Source organism: Pan paniscus, chromosome 7, assembly GCF_029289425.2.
Source record: "Pan paniscus chromosome 7, NHGRI_mPanPan1-v2.0_pri, whole genome shotgun sequence".
In the NCBI taxonomy this organism is placed as follows: Eukaryota; Metazoa; Chordata; class Mammalia; order Primates; family Hominidae; genus Pan; species Pan paniscus.
Window position 1 is genome coordinate 23,351,282 of NC_073256.2, and position 15,707 is coordinate 23,366,988.

The 15,707-nt window shown below is 43.4% G+C and overlaps 1 protein-coding gene and 1 long non-coding RNA gene across 2 annotated transcripts in view; one reads left to right on the forward strand and one right to left on the reverse strand.

The window, feature by feature from the left end:
• LOC100992112 (translation initiation factor IF-2) overlaps window positions 1–15,707 on the reverse strand; it is a 120,221-nt gene that overhangs the window by 26,024 nt on the left and 78,490 nt on the right.
• The window catches only part of LOC134731028 (uncharacterized), a 29,501-nt gene continuing 21,946 nt past the window's right edge, over window positions 8,153–15,707 (forward strand). The window contains exon 1 of the long non-coding RNA XR_010113092.1: window positions 8,153–15,018. This is a non-coding gene — a long non-coding RNA (uncharacterized LOC134731028). The remainder of the gene's footprint in view (window positions 15,019–15,707) is intronic.

Consider the following 15,707-nt stretch of genomic DNA (forward strand, 5'->3'; position numbering starts at 1 on the left):
GTAAAGTCAATTTCTTACTTTTTTCTTGGCGACTTTTTTCAGAGACAGTGGCCTGGACTGGGTTTAGGACTTTGTTTGGCATTTACTTGGGCGCAGGTTGTGCACTGGAGAGCTGCTTAATCTGTTAGGCTTTGAAGACGGGGGATCTTAAAATGGCTCTGGAGGAGCTGAGGTAGCTTTGCTCTTCTTAAATGTGTGGTAGACTGTACCTAACTGATTAAAGTTTCTTTAAGAGTTCAGGGTATGAAGATTCTAGAGTCAGGAAGAATCTACTAACTTTCCTGATTTTTATTGGCTCTCAGATCCGAAGCCCGTTGTTGTTGTTGTTGTTGTTGAGTATACGGGATTGTCAGGCAGATCTGGCTGTGGAAAGGAGACTGTTGGCAGAAAGTTTAGAGGCGTGACTGAAAGTCTCGCTGCGACCTGAGCTGCTGAATCAGCTTTCTGATTACTATGGGCAACGGCCGTGTTTTCTTTTTGATGTCCTTTGCGGTGGATCACAGCTACCTGCTGAGGTGAGTAGCCTGCTTTCCTGGTAGATGGCTTTATGTACATGCACAGTAGCAAAGGCGTACTTGCTGTCAGTGTAAATGTTAATACATTTATTCTTACTTTATCGGAGAGCCTGAGTGAGGGCGATCAACTCAGCCTTTTGTGCTGAGGTGTTCGCTGGTAAACCTTGAGCTTACAACACATGTGTCTCCGTGGTAACAGCTGCACTGGCTCTTCATATTTCCTGCTTGAGGAAGCTGCTACTGTCTGTGAACATGGCAGCATCTGCCTTTTCTAGGGGCACAGCTTGAAGATAAGATAGGCCAGTTTCGAAAGTTTCTAACAGTTCTTGACAGTCATGAGCAGGAATAGTGGAGTCTGAGTCAGGAAGTAGAGTAGCTGGATTGAAACACTTTGTGGGAGAGAAAGTCAAACGCGGCTGATCTAACAGTAAAATTCGATACTGCAAGATGCGAGCATTTGACATCTATTTGCCAGAAGCATTTTGTAGTAAGGTCTTTACGGCGTGAGGAGCTGTAAGGGTTAAATTTTGGCTTAGAGTTAACATCATCTTCTTGGGCCAGGCTTGCTGTAGCCGCTACGGCTCACAGACAACTTGGTCATCTAGAGGCCACAGGATCTAGCCTCTTAGACAAATAGGCCACTGGGCGGCTTTAGGGTCTTAGAGTCTGAGTAAGCACGTCTTTAGCAACTCCTTGCTTTTATGGAGATATTAGGGAGGGCTAAAGCAGGGGCTTCAGTTAATGCTAAATTAATGGGCTATTTCATTCTGTACTTCTTGGATAGCTGCCACTACAATTTTTGTCTTTTGAATGCTTTACAGCGGCCTTTTCAGCTGCCTGTGTTGCTTGTTTTTGTTTTTTAAGCTTTTGATTATCAAAAACTTTTTGGACTATTTCTAAAAGCTGACTGATATTTATTCTAGAAAATCTTTTTAGTTTTTGGAGTTTCTTTTTAATATCCTAGGCTGCCTGAGCCACAAATGCTAAATTAAGAGCAAGGCTATTTTCGGGAGCTGCCGGGTCAAAAGGGGTGTAAATCCGATAAGCCTCCTGGAGGCGCTCTAAAAACGTTCTTGGTGACTTATCGGGCCTTTGGACAACTTCGGTCGTCTTAGACAAGTTTATGGGTTTCTGAGAGGCTCTTTTCTTGACAGGAGATACCGGTGAAAATCGTCTAAAGCTCTCTTTCTACTTGAGGAATGTGAGTCCTGGTTAGGCCGGGTAGAGGGAAAGACCTCCTCAAGGAGGTCTCTAGCTTCTTCTTCCGGTCCATTGGCTGATGTGAGGAAGTACTTTTTGGCTTCTTTTTGGATACGTTCCTTCTTTTCAGAGGTGAAAAGGGTTAAAAGCAGCTGTTGGCATCATCTTAGGTGGGCGGGTGGGTCCGGAGTACAGACTCTGTCAGAGAGGTCAAAGCCTGGGGCTTTTCAGAGAAGGGAGGATTATGGGTTTTCTAATTATATAAGTCAGAAGTAGAAAAAGGGACACAAACTAAGAAGGGTGCTGAGCGCTCGTCACTTGGAGGGACTTGTGCCTCTCTCAGTGGTAGTAGAGGGGCTGCTTCTTCCTACCACGGTCAAGATTGAGAGGCAATGGGTGGCGAGACTACAGGGGACGTCGTCGAGGAGACATGGGATAACTTTAAGGGAGAAGGCTGGTTGTAAGGCGGTGGGACTGGGTGAGGGAGACTCCCCTCTTCTTCAGAGGGAGGCAGTACAGGGGAAGCTGAACCGGCTGAGGGTCGAGGCGAAAACGCGGTCTGGCTTAGGAGGACCTTGGAGGTAGAATTATGAATGGCGCATGAATGGAGCCATGGAGAGTGGATCCTGACTAAACGTAGCTAATGTAGGGAAACTGATCAGGGTGGCTAGGAGTTTCTGTAACAACCTGCCACACAGCTTGAACAATTGTGAGGTTCAATGACCCTTCAGGGGCCACTTGACTTTAAACTTTGGCCATTTTATTTTGCACAGTGTCTGGAGCTTGCCTTTTTTAAGGCGGACTTTATAATCCTCTGAACTGAGAGAAAAATTCTGCAGCATACATTGGAGAGGGCTTTAACTTTACAAGGCTGGGAGGAAGTGTTTCTTATTAAATTGCCTTCAAAAAATAAAATAAAATAAAATAAGATTTGAGCATAGATATTAAACTTAGCATGGACAGAGAAACTTATTTCTTGGGGGACTGGCGTAGTGAAAGAACAGAATCAATATGACTAGAAAGAGCAGAAAAACTTACAACAGCTAATACTACTTGCTACATTACTGTAGCTTTAAGATTGAGGGAGGAGGACTAGAGCCAGCCTGAGATCTTCTGGGTCAGTTTGATCTAGGCATTCTTCTTCTTCTTCTAGATCTGCACTTTAAATACTTTTGGTGTCTTTATGACTTAAACGCAAATAGCTTAAACTTAGCTTTTTCTTTTAAGGGTTTAAGGAGTAAGAGCAGAGCCAAGTCCTGGAGACGGTAAATTTGCTGTCGCACCGTAAAACGAGATGTGCGGGATAGGGGGCAGGGACAAGGCGGAAAAGGACTACTCGGATCATTTTTAAGTAGGGACAGTAGCCACAGAGGAACAGAGTAAGAATCTAAATGAAGTAAAGCAGTACGGGCGTACATTTCTTTACACAGTGTTCTACTTAAGGGCACTGGAAAAGTTACAGAATGACAAGAGAGGTGAGCAAGGAAATCTGTAGGGTGGCTGTTTTGAACTCACTACTGGTTTAACTTAGAGGAGGTCTAATCACTTGGACGTGGAGTATGACGATCTAAATACTTACAACTTTCATGGTGCTAGAAATCTTAATCAGGCAAATGTTTTTCACACTTGTTCTTATAACAACACTTGACTTGCTTCTGGCAGAAAAAAAAGGACTGTAGTGGCCAGCCTAAAAGGTTGATGAGAAATTTAACCTCCTGTGACAAAAAATCAGCACTAAGGACTTTGAAGAAGTTTTTACTTAGACGTCTTGGACAATATCAACGTCTTGACATGCAAAACTTTGACAACTACTAACAAGACAATAGACACTGAACAGAACAATCAATATAAAACAAACAATTGACTTTAGGGCATGTAAACAGTTATGACAGTTTCTTCCTTTTTTTTTTTTTTTTTTTTTTAGACAGACAAGGGGAGGGTTTCCTTTGATGGGATCAGTCAGATGCCTGCCTGGCCGCTCCCCCTGAGGGGACTTGGGCTCCTCTTAGCATTGGCAGGCAGGTATAAACTTGCGGCTCAGATCAAGCTATGCCTGATGCTGCCTTAAGCCTTATGAGGTCGCCACGGAACCGCAGGTGAGGGCCCACTTGAACTCCGTAGCTTTCGCGGTGGAGCTACAAACTGCAGGACAAGCGCAAGCCCTTGTCCTCCCTCATTCATTCATTATTCACACAGAGTTTATAACAGTTTTTTTTTTTTTTCTTTCTTGGAGATTCTTCAAGAAACTTGAATAAGAGAAAGATGAGAGATAGAAAAAGAGAGACAGAGAGTGACCGGTCTGCCAGAAACCAGGACTCAGTCCTCCAGCATCCTGGGATGTGAACTGAGTCAAGGGAGGGCCCCTGTCAGGGCCACTTCCCTCCTAGAAAGAGACACAGAGGTGCCTAACAGAAAACCAGGGCTCTACCTTCTAGCGTCCTAGAGAAACAGGTAGAGTTGAAAGAGGGACACCCTCATCAGGGCCGCTTCCTTCTTACTAGAACTGAAGTCAAATCTGACCTACGTGACCTCAGGGTCAGAAGTCGAGGACTCAGAGGTGGAATTTTTATGGGCACCCACATGGTAGTCGATAAGCTCTCCTCTGGAAGACGCTCACCTTTCGAGGACCTGAAAATTCTTTTTTAGGTGGCACCCCCCTACAAGCCGGCCGTGAGCCCGGAGGGAGCCCGGGTCTCGCCTGATGTCGTTTCTCGCTGGGGCCTCCAAGTGTTGTACTTGAATGAGTTAGAGAAAATGCCACACTTTCACATGAATTACGAGTCTGCTTATTTAGCTGTGGGCCAAGAAATGGCTAAGTCTTAAAGTTCTCTTGGCTCCGAAGAAGGGGCTAGATTTTCTTTTATACTTCAGTTTAGAAAGGGGAAACGGGTCTAGTTAAAAGAATTTTACAGAAGTAAAGTAGGCAAAAAAGTTAAAAGGATAAATTGTTACAGGAGAGTAAACAGTTCTAGGTCTAAGGTCTTTAAGACTATTACAAAGTGATAGACGTGGGGCTTTAGGCATTATCAATCGGACAAATTCCTGGGAACTGCGGATATTGCTCGCCCCACAGTATCTTATCAGTTAATTGCATTCTTCGATGTGCTAAGAGTCAGCTTGCACAAGTTAAGTCCTTGAGGAAGGGGCTGCCAGTGAAAAAGCCAAGATAAAAGCTGTCCCCGGTGTTAGAGGTGGGGCCTGATGGGAAGAGATTGGATCATGGGGGTGGATTTCTCATGAATGATTTAGCATCATCCTTTTGGTCCTGTCCTTGCAATAGTGAGTGAGTTCTTGCAAGATCAGGTTGTTTACGAGTGTGTAGCACCTCCCTCCTTACTCTCTTGCTACCGCTTCACCTTCTGCCATCATTGTAAGTTTCCTGAGGCCTCCACAGAAGCTCAGCAGATGTCAGTGTCATGCTCCCTGTATAGCCTACAAAACTGCGAGCCAATTAAACCTCTTTTCTTTATATATTGCCCAGTCTCAGGTATTTCTTTATAGCATGAGAACAGCCAAATCCAGCAGCCATAGACAATATGTAGCAAATGTGCATGGCTGTGTTTCAATAAAACTTTATTGACAAACACATGTGCAAGCAGGTTAGATTTGGCCCATGGGCCATAGTGTCCCAGCGTCTACTCTGGAATATTCTGTTCAGCCTGGATGGACATCTCTAGGTTTTTTTTTTTTTTTTTTTTTTTTTGAGACAAAGTCTCACTGTTGCCCAGGCTGGAGTGCAGTGGTGCAATCTTTGCTCACCACAACCTGTGCCTCCTGGGTTTAAGCAATTCTCCTGCCTCAGCCTCCCAAGTAGCTGGGATTACAGGCACCTGCCACCACACCTGGCTAATTTTTGTATTTTTTAATAGAAATAGGGTTTCACCATGTTGGCCAGGCTGGTCTCAAACTCCTGACATCAGGTGATCCACCCACCTCAGCCTCCCAAAATGCTGGGATTACAGGTGCCCGCCACCACACCTGGCTAATTTTTGTATTTTTAGTAGAGATGTGGTTTCACTATGTTGCCCTGGCTGGTCTCGAACTCCTGATCTCAAGTGATCCACCTGCCTCGCCCTCACAAAACGCTGAGATTACACGTGTGAGCCACTGCAGCTGCCCTCTAGATTTTTTTTTTTTTGACCATTGCTTATTTGGTTTGACTTTCATTTTCTTCCCCATTGTGGTAGTCATTTTCTGAATGCCTGTTAGTTTGTCCATCTCTCTCCTCTGTAGTCCCTAGAGTCAGATGAACTCCTCTGCAGGTGCAATGGTGTAACACTCTCTAGTGCTGAATTTTGAGCAGGAGAAAGAGAGCAAGAGTGACCACTACCTTTGGAAACACTGGCCTCCTGAGAATTTGGTGTCTCCTCTGCAAAGGTTGCATACCTGTTAACCCACAGGCCGGAGAGACAAGCCAGAATCATGATCTGTTGAGCTTGAGTTTAATATTTGATGCACAGAGATCACTGAGTTTTTTGATAAGAATTAGAGGGGGAAGAAATGGCCACAGAGAACAATTTCTATCTCCAGGTGAGGATTCAGGAGATAATTCTGTGAACAGAACTTCCTGAGAACCGAGATGGGGGAAATCGCTGGTATTAGAAGAGTGAAAATGTCAGTAAGTATGGCTACGACTGTGCTCTTAGAGGCAAAAGAAGAAAATGAGAGTGCCAGGCATGAATAATGAGAAATCTTTGATGGAATTAGCCATGCAGAAGAGATACTAAATGCATCCTCATTCTTCTCATAGTCAAAAGTTTTTGCTTAAGCTGGATGGGAAAAAGAGAATCCCATTTCACTAAGTATAAAAGAGGGGATTTTAGAGAAGGTCTCAGAAGAAAGAGATGTGGGGGTTTGGTGAAACTCACCAGAGGCTGAACCCTCTCCAGCATAACACAGGGATTGGGAGGAGCGGGGCGGCATTAGGCCAGGTGCATAGCCCAGTGCTGCTCTCTCTGGACTTTCTGCTCTCTCTGGACTTGTTTGCTAGCTGAGCTTATCGATTTACATAATTTTCAGTGCCATTTCTCAGCCAATGAGTCCTGAACTTTTGTCTTGAGGCTAGACTTCTCTTTGAAACAGCAGTCTTAAACACTCAACTTCTTTCTTGTTTTTTCCACTTATCAACTCATGAACACCTCAACCTTGTTACATCCAAAGCCAAACTCATGGCTTGGAGTGGTAGGTGATGGCTGTAATCCCAGTGCTATGGGAGGCTGAGGTGGGAGGATTACTTGAGGCCAGGAGTTTGAAGCCAGCCTGGAAAACACAGTGAGACTCCCTATCTACAAAAAAAAAAAAAAAAAAAAAAAAAAAAAAGCTAGGCATGGTGATATGCATCTGTAGGATCTGTAGTCCTGCTACATGGTAGGCTGAGGCAGGAGGATCACTTGAGCCCAGGAGTTTGAGGCTCAAAGAGCTATGATTGCACCAATGCACTCCAGCCTGGGTGACACAGCCAAAGACCCTGTCTTAAAAAAAAAAACCCAAAGCCAAACTCTCTTTTTCCTCCTCCTTCTCCATGGGCTCTGTCCATGCCATCTCTGTTCTGTAAATGGCACCACCCCTGCTGAGCTGCTCAAGGTGGTCATAACTCATGTGTTGTGCTAACTCTGCTTTTGCCTTCTTCTCCAGTCAGCAAGTCCTGTGATTCTAAACTTTATCCAACTTGTCCACTCTCTGTAGCTTCACTGTCATTATCTTTGCCTAGGACACTGCTATCTCAGCTGGGCTACAGCAACCTCCTAACTTGTCTTAACTGGTACTCTGCACCTGCTCTCCATGCTCAGCAATCCATTTCCTACCTGGCAGCTTCAGTGATCTTAAGGCGTCTATTGAGTCTCATCCCTGCCTTTCCTGCCCATGGTACATAGAATAAAATCGAGACCCCGAGTCTTCTGCCTGTTCCTGCCACCTCTCCAGCCCTCTCCTATCTCCTGCCCTTGGCCTACTCTATTTCAGCCACTATGGCCTCCTTTTGTTTTCTTGGACTTTCAAACTTTTTTCCACAACAGGGCCTTTGCACTTGCTGCTTCAGCCTGGAATGATTTTCCTCTGCACCTCCCCAAATTAGACCATCCTTTAGGTGTCAGCTAAAATGGTGCTTCCACAGGCAGCTCTTCCCTGACTCTGCTCTTCTCCACCTTAACCTCTTATTGTTTCCTGTTGTGGGAAGTCAGGGACCCCAAATGGAGAGGGACTGGCTGGAGCCACGGCAGAGGAACATAAATGGTGAAGATTTCATGGACATTTATCAGTTCCCAAATAATACTTTTATAATTTTTTATGCCTGTCTTTAATCTCTTAATTCTGTTATATTCATAAGCTAAGGATGTACATCACCTCAGGACCACTGTGATAACTGTGTTAGCTGTAAAAATTGATTGTAAAACATGTGTATTTCAACAACATGAAATCAGTGCACCTTGAAAAAGAGAATAACAGCAATTTTTAGGGAACAAAGGAAGACAACCATAAGGTCTGACTGCCTGCAGGGTTGGGCAAAAAGAGCCATATGTTTCTTCTTGCAGAGAGTCTATAAATGGATGTGCAAGTAGGAGAGATATCGCTAAATTCTTTTCCTAGCAAGGAATATTAATAGTAATACCCTGGGAAAGGTATGCATTCCTGGGGGAAGTTCTATAAATGGCCGCTCTGGGAATGTCTGTCTTATGCGGTTGAGATAAGGACTGAGATACGCCCTGGTCTCCTGCAGTACCCAAAGGCTTACTAGGGTGGAGAAAAACTCCGCCCTGATATATCTGTGGTCAGCCTGGTGCCCTGCTCTTGAACCCTGTTTTCTGTTGTTTAAGATGTTTATCAAGACAATACATGCGTGAATGAACATAGACCCTTATCAGTGGTTCTGCTTTTGCCCTTTGCTTTGTGATCTTTGCTGGACCCTTATCAGTAGTTCTGCTTTTGTGCTTTGTCCTGTTCCCTCAGAAGCACGTGATCTTTGTTAGACCCTTAGTAGTAGTTCTGCTTTTTGCCCTTTGAAGCATGTGACCTTTGTACCTACTCCCTGTTCTTACACCCCCTTCCCTTTTGAAGCCCTTAATAAAAACTTGCTCATCTGAGACTCAGGGGGGCATCACGGTCCTACTGATGTGTAATGTCACCCACAGAAGCCCAGTTGTAAAATTCCTCTCTTTGTAGTGTCTCTCTTTATTTCTCAGCTGGCTGACACTTATGGAAAATAGAAAGAACCTACATTGAAATATTGGTGGCAGGTTCCACCTATACTTCTTTCATGGATTTACTTATTTTTGTTTGTCCCCCTCTGTATCCTAGAAACTCCTGGAGGGCAGAGGCATGCCTGCCATCTTCATCATTGCATTACCACCACCCAACACTATCGGGAGACCTGCCCTGATCATCAACTCGGTTCTTTTCTATTTTCCTAAGTGCCGAGTGGCTTGAGAAATAAAAGGACAGAGTACAAAAGAGAGAAATTTTAAAGCTGGGCATCCGGGGGAGACATCACACATTGGTAGGATCCATGATGCCCCACAAGCCACAAAAACCAGCAAGTTTTTATTAGGGAGTTTCAAAAGGGGAGAGAGCATATGAATAGGTGTGGGTGACAGACATCAAGTACTTAACAGGGTAATAGAATATCACAAGGCAAGTGGAGACAGGGTGAGATCACAGGACCACAGGACGGAAGTGAAATTAAAATTGCTAATAAAGTTTTGGCACCATTGTCATTGATAACATCTTATCAGGAGACAGGGTTTTGAGATCAACCCGTCTGACCAAAGTTTATTCCAAAGTTTATTAGGCGGGAATTTTCTCTTCCTAATAAGCCTGGGAGCGCTATGGGAGACTGGAGTTTATTTCACCTCTGCAATCTCGACCATAAGAGACAGGTACGCCCCGGGGGGCCAGTTCAGAGACCTACCCCTAGGTGCGCATTCTCTTTCTCAGGGACGTTCCATGCTGAGAAAAGGAATTCAACGATATTTCTCCCATTTGCTTTTGAAAGAAGGGAAATATGGTTCTGTTCTGCCTGGCTCACCGGCGGTCAGAGTTTAAGGTTATCTCTCTAATTCCCTGAACAATTGCTGTTATCCTGTTCTTTTTTCAGGGTGCCCACATTTCATATTGCTGAAACACACATGCTGTACAATTTATGTACTTAACGCAATTATTACAGGTCCTGAGACGATATACATCCTTCTCGACTGACACGATTAAGAGATTAATGACAGGCATAGGAAATCACAAGGGTATTGATTGGGGAAGTGATAAGTGTCCATGAAATCTTCACAATTTATGTTTAGAGATTGCAGTAAAGACAGGCATAAGAAATTACAAAAGTATTAATTTGGGGAACTAATAAATGTCCATAAAATCTTCATAATCCACGTTCTTCTGTCATGGCTTCAGCCGGTCCCTCCGTTTGCGGTCCTGACTTCCCGCAACATCTCTCCCTTTCTTTTTATATAAATGTGCCATGGCGATGAAGGCTTGTTCGTTCTCTCGATTTTGACACAGGATTACTTGACTGGTACGGCACACTAAAAGCAAGCCGATTAAGCAGAGAAACATAATTCCAAAATTTACTACAGTGGAGCCCCCAGTAGATTTAATCCATGTTGTGGGGTTTAATCCATAAAGATTTTCTGCCACCTGATCTAACGCCTGAGCTCTAGGCACGATGGATAAGTGAGCTTGGGAGGCTTCAAAAATTTGTTTTTTTAATTTAGTAGTTTTCAATGATAAATTATCTTTTCTACCTAGAAGGTGTCCTTTGACCATTTCCCATGAATGATCAGTCTCGTTATAGGAATAGGGGTGATGCAGAAATCCAAAGTATTCCAATCGCACTGCATTTGCATGCGATGTTCCAGACTCATTACCTGATCTCCAAGCCAAATAACAGAATGTCTTAAATCATTAATTTGCTTTGCCAATCTTTGATCGATGCCTTGTTGAGAATTCCACATTTGGGTGGAGTTGGCTTGCCAATCATTAACAAAATGAGCCGTTTGAATAGACTGGTGTAATTCCATTCCGGCAGTGGTGGCCATTGCAGTGACTGTAATTAGGCCCATGATGACAGCGATTAAAGTGAAAACAAATATCTTAGATCTTTTTAGAATTCGTTGTACCACTTCATTAATTAAATGTATTGAGGGGGAGGATTCCCAAGGTCTAGGTAAAGTTATCGGAATCCAGATTCCTTCTCAAGCTCGAACCAACTTTACACTTTTCCTGGAGTCAAAATGGGAGTTAATACAAATGTATAGATGACAATTGACGCATTGGACAGTTTGATTATTCATCCAAATTTTGATATTTCCTACCAATAGCATGTAAGGAGGCTCAACACAACTCTGTATGGGAACAGTCAGGTAGGAGGTAAGTAAAGCAGAATGTCTGGGTCTACGTTGATACTGAGAGAGTGGGACGGTAGTGGGAACAACAGTCAAAATAGTTTTTCCTTCCCATACTCGCAGTCCAGACGTGGCAATAGCCAATTTCCAAAGTTCTGGGTGTTCTGGGCTCAGAATAGGGAGTATCATAGGAGGCCTGGTGGGGGGTGGGGGTAATGCCTTTATCTTCCCATTTTAAGGGAAAGAATGAGCTGATCCTTGAATGCAAAGTAGAATGATGATTCTCTTTCTCCTGATAAGAAATAAAATAAGTAGCCTCCAGGCATTCCCTTCCACAGAGGAGCAATTGTTTTTTAAATAGTCCTTTGGTGCCCAGTCTATTACTAAACCATATGAGTCATTTTTTAATATTACTGCATGTGAGTTAACACAATCTTCCCAAATTAAAGTTTTAGATGGTCCCTCAAAATGTTTAGGGCATGGTTTTCCTGCAGGTTTATATTGAAAGTATGGGGTACCTCCCATTACTCCTCCTTTCATTTGTTGTAAAGGAGAAATGGAGAGGCCAGAGGCCAAATGTCCCATTTTATCTGTAGCTGATGTTTCTGAAAGATAAGCAGCCCAGAACTGAGTTTCTAGATGGATGCAACCAGGTGCATGTCCGAGGCACAGAGGGGGGTATTTATAACCCATGGTAACATTAAATGCAGTGCCTTCTTCTCCTGGTTGAGCAGGGCAAGGGTCGTCTATGGCTCCAGGCATCCACACACTATCGTTAGTGTAGATTTCTGCGGGAGCATCTATCCGGGTGAGAGGGCGAATAAGTGGAGGAAAAGGCACCTAAGCCCAAGAAGAATAATTATGTGTAGCAGGTAAATCAGTGTGAGAGGAAACTGATGAGACAGAAAGTATAAGGAGGAGAATCATTAAATAAAACCTAGTGTAAGCGAGATGGAGTGCTGAAGGAGAAAGAGAAGAACAGAGGGATGTTATTTTCAGGCTAATAGAAATGGTGAGATATTTAGGTTTGTAAGGAGAAAAAGAAAGGTAATCAGGAGAAGTGTGATTAGTTAGATGGGTCTCCACTGTCATCAGGGAGGATTGATTTACACCCATTGTGATTTGGTGTGCCTGTTTCTGAGGAGTCGGCACAGATCTCACCACATCTGAAGGCAGTCTCTGACACAGACGTCTCTTCACTGTGGTTTTGATTGTCAGTATTCACAAGAAGCTTGAGTCTTCTGGTGGGTACCCAGACAGGGGATTGATGATCTCCTGGTGAAACACAAGCATATCCTCTTCCCCACGTTAAGTAGAATAAGAGACAATATTTAAAGGTTTGGGGAAATCCTGTAAGGCAGTAATCACAGCAATTAACTCCGCCTTTTGAACAGAAGTATAAGAGGTAGAAAGAAGTTTGTCTGCAGGACCTATATAGCCAGCATTGCCATTACCAGAGCCATCAGTGAATACTGTAACGGCCTCAGGAATGGGTTGATTTTTGGTTAATCGAGGAACCACCCAAGACGTTATTTTTATAAAATCAAACAATTTGTTTTTTTGGATAATGATCGTAAATAACACCAATAAAATCAGCCAAGTGAATTTGCCACAGTACAGAATGCTGAAAGGCAGCTTGAACTTCGAGCTGATTTAAAGGAACTACAATTACACTTGGATCAAATCCAGAAATTTGAAGTATTCTGCACCGAACCTGTCCAATTAATATGGCTATTTGGTCTAGATAAAGTTTTTGACACAGAATGAGGAAGAAAACACCATTCCACTAAATCATTATGTTGAACTATTAGTCCAGTAAGAGAGTGTAATGAAGCAAAAACCAGAAGCTGAAAAGGCTGAAATGTCTGTACTCTAGATAACTGGGCAGTCTGGATTGTTTCCTCTACAAATTCCAGATCCAGTACATAGGTCGGAATGCCTAAAGTAGGTCTTAAATAATTAATGTTACCCAAAAGTTTTTGGAAGTCATTTAAAATTTTTAAAGAATCTCTCCTAATTTGAATTTTTTGAGGTTGAATACATTGTTTATCGACCACCATTCCTAAATATTGAACAGGAGTGGTCTGTTGAATTTTATCCTGAGTAATGTGTAACCCAGCCTCTGTAACACAGCGGCTCAAAATTTGGTAACAGTCAATTAATTTTTTATCAGTGGGGGCAGAACTTAAAATATCATCAATATAATGAAGAATATAGGCCTCGGGAAATCGGGCTCAAACTGGTGAAAGCACTTGTCCAACATAAAGCTGGCAGATTGTAGGGCTATTTAGCATTCCCTGAGGAAGTACTTTCCATTGATAATGAGCTACAGGCTCCTGATTATTGATAGATGGTACAGTAAAAGCAAATTTTTCACAATCCGATTTATGTAAAGCGATATGAAAAAAAAAACTCTTTAAGATCAATAAGTATGAGAGGCCAATCTTTAGGTATTAAAGCAGGGGCAGGCATGCCGTGTTGTACGGCCCCCATAGGTTTAATTACAGCATTAATGGCCCTTAAATCGGTTACCATCCGCCATTTGCCTGATTTCTTTTTTACTAGAAACACAGGAGAATTCCAAGGGGAAAGAGAAGGTTCCACATTTCCAAGTTGTAACTGCTCAGAAACCAATTGATTTAAAGCCTCCAGTTTTTCTTTAGAAAGCGGCCACTGCTGAATCCCAGGGCCACTTGTCTTATCTCCTTTGTTTAAAAGGATATTAGGTAGTAAAAGCAATTGAGCTTGTTGAACAGTAGTAAAAGAAACAGGAGCTTGGGCTGGGGAGTGTAATTTATCCCAAGCTCTCATACACACTTTTGTTACTTGTTCTGTGGTAAGAGTATCAAAGTTTAATTGGGCATAAGCATCAGAGAAACTATCGGAGCCTATGAGCTGAGCCTGAGTAATTAGAATGTCATTACTCCGATTTAGCTGAGCCTGTAAACAGGCCTCCTCTGACCACCAGGCTGAGATGGACTTAGAACAGCTTTTTGCCAAAAGATCACAGTCTGAAGGAAGCAAAACGACCTCAGTATAAAAAGTGTGCAATACCATTTGAACATAAGGAAAAGTAGGACCATACTGAGTACAAGCATCCTTAAATTGTTTTTAAAAAGGTAAGATTGAGCGGCGCATATCGACGCAGACTGGTTGAGGAACTGAAACGACAGGAGGGTGAGGGGCTGTAGTGGACGGGGGAGGGCCTGGAGAATGACAAGTAAATTGTAGTTTGGTCCCAGAGCCATTATTTAATGCTGGAGGTTTGAAGAGAGAAGAATTAGCATATTTATGGTACCGGGCTTTGTGAGTCACAGCCCCAGGAGTTTGAAGTACCAGCTTTTCGTGAGAAGAAGTAAGAAAAGTAGGGGGAAACTTTAAGCCAAAGTTACCAGTTAGAAATCAAATTTTCAGAATCGTTAGGGTGGGGAGGAGTAGCTGAAGGGAGAGTCTGAACGAAGGCCATGTGGGAGAGGAAGGTTGAGAAAAAGGCAGAGAAACTGAGGAAAAGGCAGAAAACTGTGGCAACTGCAGGGGTTCACGAGATTGGCAAGCCACGAAGATGGCACGCACCAAGCACCCCAAACAGTGATGGGAACATAATACACGGCCGAGACCAGTTTTCGGAATGCTTTACGGACACAATCACACAATTTTATATATACCGTTCCTATTTCAGGAAACCAAGAACAGTATTTTTCTACTGCCTTGAATAGAGTGATCATATTTTTCATGGTTACCGGTTTTAACAGGAGTTTGTTAGATTACACATGACCCATAGTTAACCCAGACCTTACACAGATTACTCACCACTCGTCGGGGAGTTGAACACGCTTATCTGTGGACCAAGCCGATTGACGTTTCACCGCACCTACCAAAGCGAATCCGGTTCCCTCATGCACTTAGGGAAAAAGAAAGACCACGTGGGCGCCAGATATCGGGGGACCTGCCCCGATAATCACGTAAGTTCTTTTCCATATTCCTAAGCGTCGACTGGCTTGAGAAATAAAAGGACAGAGTACAAAAGGGAGAAAATTTAAAGCTGGGCGTTGGGGGAGACATCACACATTGGTAGGATCCGTGATGCCCCACAAGCCACAAAAACCAGCAAGTTTTTGTTAGGGAGTTTCAAAAGGGGAGGGAGCATATGAATAGGTGTGGGTGACAGACATCAAGTACTAAACAGGGTAATAGAATATCACAAGGCAAGTGGAGACAGGGCGAGATCACAGGACCAGAGGACCGAAGTGAAATTAAAATTGCTAATGAAGTTTTGGCACCATTGTCATTGATAACATCTTATCAGGAGACAGGGTTTTGAGATCAACCCGTCTGACCAAAGATTATTAGGCGGGAATTTTCTCTTCCTAATAAGCCTGGGAGCGCTATGGGAGACTGGAGTTTATTTCACCTCTGCAATCTCGACCATCAGAGACAGGTACGCCCCGGGGGGCCAGTTCAGAGACCTACCCCTAGGTGCGCATTCTCTTTCTCAGGGACGTTCCATGCTGAGAAATGGAATTCAGCGATATTTCTCCCATTTGCTTTTGAAAGAAGAGAAATATGGTTCTGTTCTGCCTGGCTCACCGGCGGTCAGAGTTTAAGGTTATCTCTCTAATTCCCTGAACAATTGCTGTTATCCTGTTCTTTT